Source organism: Triticum urartu, chromosome 6A (assembly GCF_056163025.1).
Source record: "Triticum urartu cultivar PI428250 chromosome 6A, HENAU_Tu73, whole genome shotgun sequence".
Classification (NCBI taxonomy): Eukaryota; Viridiplantae; Streptophyta; class Magnoliopsida; order Poales; family Poaceae; genus Triticum; species Triticum urartu.
The window spans coordinates 383,668,604-383,681,854 of record NC_141878.1 but is presented as its reverse complement, the minus strand read 5'-3'; positions in this window follow the sequence as shown (position 1 = coordinate 383,681,854).

Here is a 13,251-nt window from a genome sequence, read left to right as displayed (position 1 = left end):
ACGCTTTGATAGTGTGATCAAGGCATTTGGTTTTATACAGACTTTTGGAGAAGCCTGTATTTACAAGAAAGTGAGTGGGAGCTCTGTAGCCTTTCTGATATTATATGTGGATGACATATTACTAAATGGAAATGATATAGAATTTCTGGATAGCATAAAGGGATACTTGAATAAGAGTTTTTCAATGAAAGACCTCGGTGAAGCTGCTTACATATTAGGCATAAAGATCTATAGAGATAGATCAAGACGCTTAATTGGACTTTCACAAAGCACATACCTTGACAAAGTTTTGAAGAAGTTCAAAATGGATCAAGCAAAGAAAGGGTTCTTGCCTATGTTACAAGGTGTGAAGTTGAGTCAGACTCAATGCCCGACCACTACAGAAGATAGAGAGAAAATGAAAGATGTTCCCTATGCTTCAGCCATAGGCTCTATCATGTATGCAATGCTGTGTACCAGACCTGATGTGTGCCTTGCTATAAGTCTAGCAGGGAGGTACGAAAGTAATCCAGGAGTGGATCACTGGACAGCGGTCAAGAACATCCTGAAATACCTGAAAAGGACTAAGGATATGTTTCTCATTTATGGAGGTGACAAAGAGCTAATCGTAAATGGTTACGTCGATGCAAGCTTTGACACTGATCCGGACGATTCTAAATCGCAAACCGGATACGTGTTTACATTAAACGGTGGAGCTGTCGGTTGGTGCAGTTCTAAACAAAGCGTCATGGTGGGATCTACGTGTGAAGCGGAATACATAGCTACTTCGGAAGCAACAAATGAAGGAGTCTGGATGAAGGAGTTCATATCCGATCTAGGTGTCATACCTAGTGCATCGGGTCCAATGAAAATCTTTTGTGACAATACTGGTGCAATTGCCTTGGCAAAGGAATCCAGATTTCACAAGAGAACCAAGCACATCAAGAGACGCTTCAATTCCATCCGGGATCTAGTCCAGGTGGGAGACATAGAGATTTGCAAGATACACACGGATCTGAATGTAGCAGACCCATTGACTAAGCCTCTTCCACGAGCAAAACATGATCAGCACCAAGGCTCCATGGGTGTTAGAATCATTACTGTGTAATCTAGATTATTGACTCTAGTGCAAGTGGGAGACTGAAGGAAATATGCCCTAGAGACAATAATAAAGTTATTACTTATTTCCTTATATCATGATAAATGTTTATTATTCATGCTAGAATTGTATTAACCGGAAACATAATACATGTGTGAATACATAGACAAACAGAGTGTCACTAGTATGCCTCTACTAGACTAGCTCGTTGATCAAAGATGGTTATGTTTCCTAACCATAGACAAAGAGTTGTTATTTGATCAACGGGATGACATCATTAGGTGAATGATCTGATTGACATGACCCATTCCATTAGCTTAGCACCCGATCGTTTAGTATGTTGCTATTGCTTTCTTCATGACTTATACATGTTCCTATGACTATGAGATTATGCAACTCCCATTTGCCGGAGGAACACTTTGTGTGCTACCAAATGTCACAACATAAATGGGTGATTATAAAGGTGCTCTACAGGTGTCTCCAAAGGTACATGTTGGGTTGGCGTATTTCGAGATTAGGATTTCTCACTCCGATTGTCGGAGAGGTATCTCTGGGCCCTCTCGGTAATGCACATCACATAAGCCTTGCAAGCATTGCAACTAATGAGTTAGTTGTGAGATGATGTATTACGGAACGAGTAAAGAGACTTGCCGGTAACGATATTGAACTAGGTATTGAGATACCGATGATCGAATCTCGGGCAAGTAACATACCGATGACAAAAGGAACAACGTATGTTGTTATGCGGCCTGACCGATAAAAGATCATCGTAGAATATGTAGGAGCCAATATGAGCATCCAGGTTCCGCTATTGGTTATTGACCGGAGACGTGTCTCGGTCATGTCTACATTGTTCTCGAACCTGTAGGGTCCGCACGCTTAAGGTTTCGATGACAGTTATATTATTAGTTTATGAGACATGGTCCCGATCACCCCCAACTGGGCACCACTACTGATCATCAGGGAAAGACACGTAGTAACGTTGATAGTCCTCGTCGAACTCCCACTTGAGCTCAAGCGCGTCACCTGGAGCGGAATCATCAGGCCCTGCATCTGGTTTAATAGTAATCTGTGAGCCACAAGGACTCAGCAATCTCGCACCCTCGAGATCAAGACTATTTAAGCTTATAGGTAAGGCAAGGTAAATATGTGGAGCTGCAGCAAGCGACTAGCATATATGGTGGCTATCCTGTTTGCAAAAGAGAGCAAGAAGAGGAGGCAAAGTGTAACACCCTCGATGCGACTATATCTCCCACATGTCGAGGCACGACTTAGAGGCATAATCGCATTGAAGGCATATGTCGCAAGTTAGGCAATCTTCACAACACCCCATGTAATATAGATAATAAAAGGGGAGATAACATAGTTGGATTACACTCGCCACGTCAATTAAGTACATAAATAACATTACATCATCCAAACACTCATGGCCCGAGTACGGCACCAAAATAAAAGATAACACACTCAGTTGATTCATTTTAGTTAAGTTAAGGTTCAAGTTATCTACAACCGGACATTAACAAATTCCCATCTGCCCCTAACCGCGGGCAAGACTTTCGAAAGTTCAAATCCCTGCAAGGGAGTCCCAACTTAGCCCATGACAAGCTCTCACGGTCAACGAAGGAATAGACCTCCTCCCAAGACGTTCCGATCAGACTCGGTATCTCGGTTCTTCAAGACATTTCGACAGGTTAAAACAAGACCAGCAACACCGCTCGAATGTGCCGACAAATCCCGATAGGAGCTGCACATATCTCGTTCTCAGGGCACACTCAGATAGGTCAAGCTACGAGTAAAACCAACCCTCGAGTTTCCCCGAGGTGGCCCTACAGGCTGCCTTGTTCGGACCAACACTCAGAGGAGCACTGGCCCGGGGGGGTTTAAAATAAGATGACCCTCGGGCTCCGGAAACCCAAGGGAAAAAGAGGCTAGGTGGAAAAAGGTAAAACCAAGGTTGGGCATTGCTGGAAAAGCTTTAATCAAGGCGAACTATCAAGGGGTTCCCATTATAACCCAACCGCGTAAGGAACGCAAAATCCGGGAACATAACACCGATATGACGGAAACTAAGGCAGCAAGAGTGGAACAAAACACTAGGCGAGAGGCCGAGCCTTCCACCCTTTACCAAGTATATAGATGCATTAAGATAACAAGATAATATAATGATATCCCAACAAGTAAATAAAAGTTCCAACAAGGAACGGCCTCCAATCTTCGCCTGCAACTAGCAACGCTATAAGAGGGGCTGAGCAAAGCGGTAACATAGCCAATCAACGGTTTGCAAGGACATGGTGGGTTAGAGGTTTGACATGGCAATTTGGGAGGCTTGAAAGCAAGTGGTAGGCATCGTAGCATTGGTCATAGCAAAAGAGCGAGCAATCTAGCATAGCAAAGATAGTAGTCATTTCGAGGGTATGATCATCTTGCCTGCACAGTTGTCAGAGTTGATTGGATCCTCAAAAGCAAACTCAACGGGCTCCTCGTTAGCGAACTCGTCTCCCGGCTCTACCCAAACAAGACAAACAAGCAACAAGGACACAAATCAACCACGTGCAAGATCTCAAACAATATGATGCAATGATGATATGCTATGCGGGATGCGATGCGGGATGCATAAGCAAGATTTGACAAGGAAAGCATGAACCTGGCCTTAACTTGGAAATCCAAGCGTGCCACTGGAAAGATGAGATGAAGTCGCTTGAAAACAATATAAAGAACGTCGGAATCGAAGTTACGGTTTGGAAATGGCAAGCGATTCAAATATGACACCGGTCTGCGATTTACAGCAAGTAGCCATCTAAATGCAATGAGGTGAACATGCTACAGCACCCAAACATGACAAAAAAATACATGGTAGGGATGCATACAAGATGCTTAACAAAAGTCTAGCACTGAGCTACGGCCAATTCATCCATTAACAGGTTCAAACAAGCATGGCAAAAATGCATATGGCAAACACATCTCAGACTTAGTGAAATTATCACTTGTCTGGAATTTCAGATCAGGTAGCACTCTTCGGAGCAACAAAACTACATGCTACAGGACCTGAACATGGTAAAGTAAAGCATGGCATGGAGCTACTCAAAGAGCTTAACAAAAGTCCCTTAGTGACCTTGAGCCAAAAGGAATCAGAAAATACAATTGCAAGCATGTGAACATAGCAAAAACATAATCAGATCACAGACTTAGTGAAAACCGGAGCATGCTGAAAACAGATATCAAGTAGGCATGTTTACGAGCTCGATGCACTCAATACGGAGCAAGTCATGATAAGCTAAGCATACATCCATCAAGAACACACAAAATGCACGCTAGACATGGCAAGAACAATAGCACAGCATGCACGGATCAACTACAACATCATCGGCAAAATTGCAAACAAGTTGACAATCTGCCCAGATTCACAAAGTAGCAAAAGTAGAGCTCGATTGACTCAAGCTAGGTTGTTCCATAATTGCAAACAAAGGCATGGATGGATAGAGAACTACAAGATTAACAAAACATCCTTACTGATCACCCTCAAAAGAGGCACGGATCACTAGGAAACAACATGAACATATGGCAATATGAAACAAACAGTTCAAGGACTTAGTGGAAATGCTAAGTCCCTGAAAACAGAATTACCAAGTGCACCACTTTGCAAGCTTGTGCTAGTCACCACACACATCACAAAAAAACATGGGTTCCACCTCTGGAAAGATGACAAAACCCTTAACAAAACATATGTAGAGCATCAGGGCATATCATGCACACATTAATCATGGCAAAAATGACAAAAAGCTAAATGGAGTAGCAGATCTGACAATTATCTCAAGTAGCGCTCTTCTAACAGCATTTCAAGCATCAAGATGAAATCAAATGAAAATGATGCAATGGAATGAAATGATGTACTCTCTGAGATGAACATTTTGATATGCTATATGCCAAAAACGGAGCTACGGATGCAAAGTTACGAGGCTATGAACAGGAGCACTTGGATCTGAGAATTTGGGGACTTAGAAGAAATTCGACCTAGGGTTTACTGTTCATCCGGATCTCAGATCTGGCGCACGGATCGAGGATCGCCGGAAAACGGAGGTGGGTCGCCGGATTCGTCGGAGAACTTGGCGCGGAGGAGATGGGGGGGGCTCGCCGGCCGATGAGGGCGCTCGCCCGGGGCGGCGACTTGGCGGCGGCGGTGATGTGCGACCGGGGCGGCGGCGGCTCGGGTCGGCCGCGGTGGTGGCGGTCGGGGTGGCCGGCGACGAGGCGGCGGCCGGCACCCGGCGGCGGAGCGAGGAGGGAGAGTGGCGGCGCGGCAAGGCGGGCGCCCGCGGCCTCTGTCGGGCGGCGATGCGGGCCGGGGGGCCCGGCCTGGGCTGCGGCGGGCCCGCGCGGGCGAGGCGGCGGTGATGTGGGCGCGGTGGCGGCGGCGAATCCCGGGGCGACACGTGGCGGTGGTGGCTGGGTCGGACGATGTCCGGCTCCGTCCGGACACGTCCGGCGGCGGCGAAGATGGAATTTTTAGGGTTAGGACGGGGGAACATCCGGATTTTCGGGGAGAGGCCTTTAAATAGGCATAGTGGGAGCTAGGAGAGTCCAAATGAGGTGCGGTTTTCGGCCACGCGATCGTGATCGAACGCTCTAGATGATGGAGCAGGTTTAGGTGGGTTTTGGGCCAAATTCGAGGGGTGTTGGGCTGCAACACACACGAGGCCTTTTCGGTCCCTCGGTTAACCGTTGGAGTATCAAACGAAGTCCAAATGATACGAAACTTGACAGGCGGTCTACCGGTAGTAAACCAAGGCCGCTTGGCAAGTCTCGGTCCAATCCGGAAATGTTTAATCCCCACACATGAAAGAAAGGTAGAATTGACCACCGGAGGAGAACGAAGCACCGGAATGCAAAACGGACAACGGGGAAAATGCTCGAATGCATGAGATGAACACGTATGCAAATGCAATGCACATGATGACATGATATGAGATGCATGACAACGATAACAACACACGGAGACAAAAACCGGAACCCGAGAAAATAAAATAACTTAACGCCGGAAACAGCAAGAGTTGGAGTACAAATTGGGAAAGTTACAACCGGGGTGTTACAACACTCCACCACTATGAAAGGATCTCGTCCCGAGATCTAGGACTGAAAGAATGCCGGGTACTCAGAACGGAGGTGATCCTCGCATTCCCAGGTAGCTTCACGGTCAGAATGATGTGACCACTTGACTTTGAGAAATTTGATTGACTTATTGCGAGTCTTGCGTTCAGTCTCTTCAAGAATAGCAACTAGGTGCTCACGATAAGAGAGATCTTCTTGGAGCTCAATGTCCTCGAAGTTGACGGTGCGGTTAGGAGTCTTGAAGCACTTTCGAATCTGATAGACATGGAACACGTCATGAACATTTGCAAAGTTTGAACGAAGCTCGAGTTGATAGGCGAGGTCGCCTCTCTTGCTGACAATCTTGAAAGGTTCCCCATATCTAGGGGCAAGCTTCCCTTTGATACCGAAGCGACGAGTACCTTTCATAGGAGAGACGCGGAGGTAAACATGATCTCCGATCTTGAAAGCCAAATCACGATGCTTACTATCATAGTAGCTCTTCTGGCGGGATTGGGCTGCTTTGAGGTTATCTCGAATGACTTTGCACATTTCCTCTGCCTCTGTGATTAAGTCATTACCCAAAAGCTGACATTCACCGGTTTCAGACCAGTTGAGAGGGGTACGACACTTCCTGCCATACAGAATTTCAAATGGGGCCTTGCCCGAACTTGCTTGAAAACTGTTGTTGTAGGAGAATTCAGCATAAGGAAGACAATCCTCCCACTTCAAGCCGAAGGAGATCACACAAGCTCTGAGCATATCTTCAAGAATCTGGTTGACACGCTCGAATTGACGCTAGTTTGAGGATGGAAAGCTGTGCTGAAGCGGATGTTGGTGCCCATGGCCTTCTGAAAAGAATCCCAAAACTTGGATGTAAAGATGCTGCCACGGTCTGAAGAGATCACTTGTGGAATACCATGCAGAGAGACAATCCGAGAGGTATAGAGTTCCGCCAATTGAGCTGCAGTGATTGACTCTTTGATAGGCAGAAAGTGAGCCACTTTGGTGAGTTTTTCGATGACAACGAATATAGCATCATTGCCACGTTTGGACTTTGGAAACCCAGTCACGAAGTCCATTTCAATGTGGTCAAACTTCCATTCTGGAATGGCAAGAGGTTGGAGGAGACCAGCTGGCCTTTGGTGTTCTGCCTTCACTCTTCTGCAGACATCACATTCATTCACGAAATGAGCAATCTCGCGCTTCATTCGAGTCCACCAATAAGCCTGCTTGAGGTCCTGATACATCTTCGTACTCCCAGGGTGGATGGAGAGGAGAGAATTGTGAGCCTCATTCATGATCACTTTACGGAGGTCACCTTTGGGTACAACAATACGATCTTCGAAGAAGAGAGTGTCCTTGTCATCAAGGCGGTAGCACTTGTACTTGGGTTGACTCTTGGCAATCCCAATCTTCACCTTTTTCACCATAGCATCAAGAAGCTGGGCTTGGCGAATCTGGTCTTCCAAGGTAGGAGAGACTAGAAGGTTGGTGAGGAAACCTTGAGGAACAACTTGCAGATTAAGTTTGCGGAAAGCTTCACAAAGCTCGGGTTGATAAGGCTTAAGAATCAGACTATTGCAATAAGCTTTCCTGCTCAATGCGTCAGCAATCACATTGGCCTTGCCTGGAGTATACTCGATACTCGGATTATACTCTTGAATCATTTCGACCCATCGAGTTTGCCTGAGGTTGAGATTAGGCTGAGTGAAGATGTACTTGAGACTCTTGTGGTCAGTGAAAATGTCCACTTTTCTTCCCAATAAGAGACGTCTCCAAGTCAAAAGAGCATGCACAACTGCCGCCAACTCGAGATCATGAGCGGGGTAGTTCTTCTCATTAGGCTTCAACTGGCGAGAGGTATAAGCAACAACTTTCTTCTCTTGCATTAATACTGCGCCAAGACCTTGGAGAGAGGCATCACAAAAGACCTCGTACGGCTTGGATTCATCAGGCGGAGTCAGAACTGGAGCAGTGATCAATTTCTCTTTCAAAGTGTTGAAAGCAATGTCAAACTCCGGAGACCAAACATACTTGACGTGCTTCTGAAGAAGATTAGAGAGAGGCTTCGCGATCTTAGAAAAGTTTTCAACGAATCTTCGGCAATAGCTTGCGAGACCGAGGAAGCTACGGAGTTGCCTCACGTTCTGAGGAGGTTCCCAATTCACAATTGCAGACACCTTCTCAGGATTCACCGTGATGCCCTTGACAGAGATGATATGACCAAGATAAAGAACCTCATCGAGCCAAAATTCACACTTGGAGAACTTGGCGTAGAACTGATGTTCCCTGAGCTTATCGAGTACCAAACGCAAGTGCTTGGCATGATCTTCCTTGTTCTTCGAGAAAACCAGAATGTCGTCGAGATAGACCAAAACGAAGTCATTGGTGTAGGCGTTGAAGATGAAGTTCATCATACGAGAGAATGTCGGAGGAGCGTTGACGAGGCCGAAAGACATGACAGTGTATTCATATGAACCATAGCTTGTCCTGAAAGCCGTCTTGGGAATATCTTGTTCACGGATTCGAATCTGATGATAACCCATACGGAGATCAAGCTTGGAGAATACTTGGGCACCTTTGAGTTGTTCGAACAGCTCGTTGATGTTGGGAAGTGGGTATTTGTTCTTGATGGTCTTCTTGTTCAATGGACGGTAATCAACACAAAGTCGGTCCGTTCCATCCTTCTTCTTCACAAAAAGAACACCACAACCCCACGGAGAAGAACTAGGCCGGATGAGACCCATTTTCTCTTGAATATCGAGTTGCTTCTTCGGCTCCTTCAACTCTTCAGGTCCGAGCTTGTAAGGACGCTTGCACACAGGTTTCGTACCAGGCTCAAGATCAATAAAGAATTCAACTGGCCGGTGCGGAGGTATTCCTGGAAGCTCTTCTGGAAAGACGTCTTGATATTCGCAAACGACTAGAATCTGCGAGATAGCATCCAGTTCACCCTTCTCATTGAGAGAAAACAGACGGATGGTATCATCACGATCGGCAAAGACAATTACATCCTCAGACGAATGAGTCAATTGAATCTGCCTGGCTGCACAATCAAGCTGAGCCTTGTGCTTAGAAAGCCAATCCATTCCGAGAATAAGATCAATATCCGAGTTGCCAAGAACCATTGGGGAAGAAAGGAACTTGTAATCGCCCAAGGTGATAGTAACATCTGGCACCTCCAGACTTGCACTCAAATGTTTGCCAGGAGAAACGATATCCATTTGTTTACCCAAATGAGACGAAACAAACTCATGCTTGGTAAAAAATGGCTTTGACATGAAACAATGCGATGCACCAGTGTCAAAAAGAACTTTTGCAGGAATATCGTTAACTAGAAGGTTACCCACGATCACATCTGACGAGTCCTCTTCCTGAGCTGCATTCATCAAATTGACCTTGGCATGCTTGGGGTTATGCTTGACCACTACTGTACTTGCCGATCTCACAGGAGGAGGAGGAAGACGCCTCTGGTTGAAACACTTGTTGGCATAGTGGCCCTTCTGTTGGCACTTGTTGCACGTGACCTCTGAAAGTGGACGGTGATACGGAGCACTCGATCTTGGAGCTTGAGACGAAGTCTTGTTCTGAAAGCCAGGGTTGGGTGGGTGGGAAGAACCACTACCACCTTTGCTCTTCTGTTGATACGGCTGACGGAACGGAGGAGGAGGAAGCCAAAACTTCTGCTACTTGGCCACTTGAGTAGAGGAAGGAGTAACATCTCTGACTCGCTTCTTGGAAGCATCACACCTCAACTGAGCAGCCTCTTGCTTCAGTGCCATGTTGTAGAACTCAGCGTACCTCAAGGCTCAAAGAGAACAAGAGCTAGCTGAATTTCTTCTCTGAGACCACCCCTGAAATGGTATATCATGCTCTTCTCATCAGGGACGTCCTGCTTGGCAAAGCGGGCAAGCTTCTGGAACAACTTGTTGTAGTCATAGACAGACAAAGAGCCTTGCTTCAGGTTGTGGAATTCCTCACGCTTGCTTTCAACCACGCTCTGGGGAATATGATGAGCTCGGAAATCTCGATGGAATTCATACCAGGTGATAACATGTCCACCTCTGGAGTCCTTGTACTGCTGGAACCATTCTGTAGCTTGATCTTTGAGTTGGAAGGAAGCGAACTTAACAAAGTCCTCAGGCCTGACGTTACTGCACTCGAAATGCTTGCACAGATCCACAAGCCAATCGTCAGCATCGGTTGCCTCAACACAATTGCTGAAAGTCTTTGGCCCATTAGCAAGGAACTTGTTGAGTGTAGCAAAGTGATTCTGATTGTTGCCTTGGTTCCCTTGGTTGCCTTGATTGCGCTCTTGGAGAATTTGCATGATCAACTGTGTGTTTGCATTGGTTGCGGCCATCACAGCTTGCCATGCCTCCGGAGGAGGTGGAGGTGGTGGCGGATTAGGATTCGGAGTCGTGCGCGTTGGAGGAGCCATCCTGAAGAGGTTGACATCCATTAGCACATTGATAGACAAATATTGAAGCCGAATCCAACGGAATGAAAATTGCAACATATAGTCTTCACATCCGAACAAAATGAACGAATGCATTCCTCTTGAAATGGTCACATATCCATAATTGAGAAGCCACTTAGAATTAAGGTAGAGAAATAAATCAACAAGGTACGGATCAAGAATGAATAATCGGTAAGAAATCCCAATCTCAAACCAATATCCATGGAAGAAGAACTAGAGCTACTAGAATTCCCACCTATGAAACTCCCGAACCTTTCCGGTTATGCAATCAGGTGTTGGGGATACATGGGAAGCATAATATCTCACCCAAATCTAGCAAATCCTACATCCAGCTGTATCCATCCTTCAACACATAACCAAGAAACCTTCGGAAACCATCTACCTCAACCTTCGAAAAGCATCCGTTATACAAATTATGGCGATACTGCCAAACTCCCGCCCCAGTACTGGGTGGCGTCGAGGTTATCTCACCAACGAACTGCATAAAAGAGATTTTCGATGTCGGCGTACTAAACACAGGTATTCCAGAACTGCAATGATAAAATTATGATGACAACACCTCAGAGCTCAACTCCCCGGGACACTTACACAAAACCCCTGACAGGAGGCACCAAGACAATGTTCTCATCATAAAACCATCGGAACGATTCCAAGATACCCGCGTGATCCTAAAAAAATTTAGTGAAATTTGGTAAGAGAAAAGTCAAAACTCTATGTCAGGATGCCTTACCAGAGCGATGAGGAGACTGGGAAGTAAAAAGAATTCCTAAACTCTCCGATATATAATTCCTAATTGACTCAAAACATTTTTCTAGACACAACTCGGCCACTAAAAACGATCAAGCAATGGGGCTCCTAAGGTCGGGGAAGGCTCTGATTACCAACTTGTAACACCCTCGATGCGACTATATCTCCCACGTGTCGAGGCACAACTTAGAGGCATAATCGCATTGAAGGCATATGTCGCAAGTTAGGCAATCTTCACAACACCCCATGTAATATAGATAATAAAAGGGGAGATAACATAGTTGGCTTACACTCGCCACGTCAATCAAGTACATAAATAACATTACATCATCCAAACACTCATGGCCCGACTACGGCGCCAAAATAAAAGATAACCCAACATGCGACACGTTCCCGATCACCCCAACTGGGCACCACTACTGATCATCAGGAAAGGAAACGTAGTAACATTGAGAGTCCTCGTCGAACTCCCACTTGAGCTCAAACGCGTCTCCTGGAGCGGAATCATCGGGCCTTGCATCTGGTGTAATAGTAATCTGTGAGCCACAGGGACTCAGCAATCTCGCACCCTCGCGATCAAGACTATTTAAGCTTATAGGTAAAGCAAGGTACAAATATATGTGGAGCTGCAGCAAGCGACTAGCAAATATGGTGGCTAACTTATTCGCAAAAGAGAGCGAGAAGAGGAGGCAAAGCGTGAGCGAGAAACTAGAGAACAACCTGCGCAAACATTACTCCAACACCGTGTCCGCTTCCCGGACTCCGCCGAGAAGAGGCCATCACGGTAACACACTCAGTTGATTCATTTTAGTTAAGTTAAGGTTCAAGTTATCTACAACCGGACATTAACAAATTCCCATCTGCCCCTAACCGCGGGCACGGCTTTCGAAAGTTCAAATCCCTGCAAGGGAGTCCCAACTTAGCCCATGACAAGCTCTCACGGTCAACGAAGGAATAGACCTCCTCCCAAGACGTTCCGATCAGACTCGGTATCTCGGTTCTTCAAGACATTTCGACAGGTTAAAACAAGACCAGCAACACCGCCTGAATGTGCCGACAAATCCCGATAGGAGCTGCACATATCTCGTTCTCAGGGCACACTCAGATAGGTCAAGCTACGAGTAAAACCAACCCTCGAGTTTCCCCGAGGTGGCCCCGCAGGCTGCCTTGTTCGGACCAACACTCAGAGGAGCACTGGCCCGGGGGGGTTTAAAATAAGATGACCCTCGGGCTCCGGAAACCCAAGGGAAAAAGAGGCTAGGTGGCAAAAGGTAAAACCAAGCTTGGGCATTGCTGGAAAAGCTTTAATCAAGGCGAACTATCAAGGGGTTCCCATTATAACCCAACCGCTTAAGGAACGCAAAATCTGGGAACATAACACCGATATGACGGAAACTAAGGCGGCAAGAGTGGAACAAAACACTAGGCAAGAGGCCGAGCCTTCCACCCTTTACCAAGTATATAGATGCATTAAGATAACAAGATAATATAATGATATCCCAACAAGTAAATAAAAGTTCCAACAGGGAACGGCCTCCAATCTTCACCTGCAACTAGCAACGCTATAAGAGGGGCTGAGCAAAGCGGTAACATAGCCAATCAACGGTTTGCTAGGACATGGTGGGTTAGAGGTTTGACATGGCAATTTGGGAGGCTTGAAAGCAAGTGGTAGGCATCGTAGCATTGGTCATAGCAAAAGAGCGAGCAATCTAGCATAGCAAAGATAGTAGTCATTTCGAGGGTATGATCATCTTGCCTGCACAGTTGTCAGAGTTGATTGGATCCTCAAAAGTAAACTCAACGGGCTCCTCGTTAGCGAACTCGTCTCCCGGCTCTACCCAAACAAGACAAACAAGCA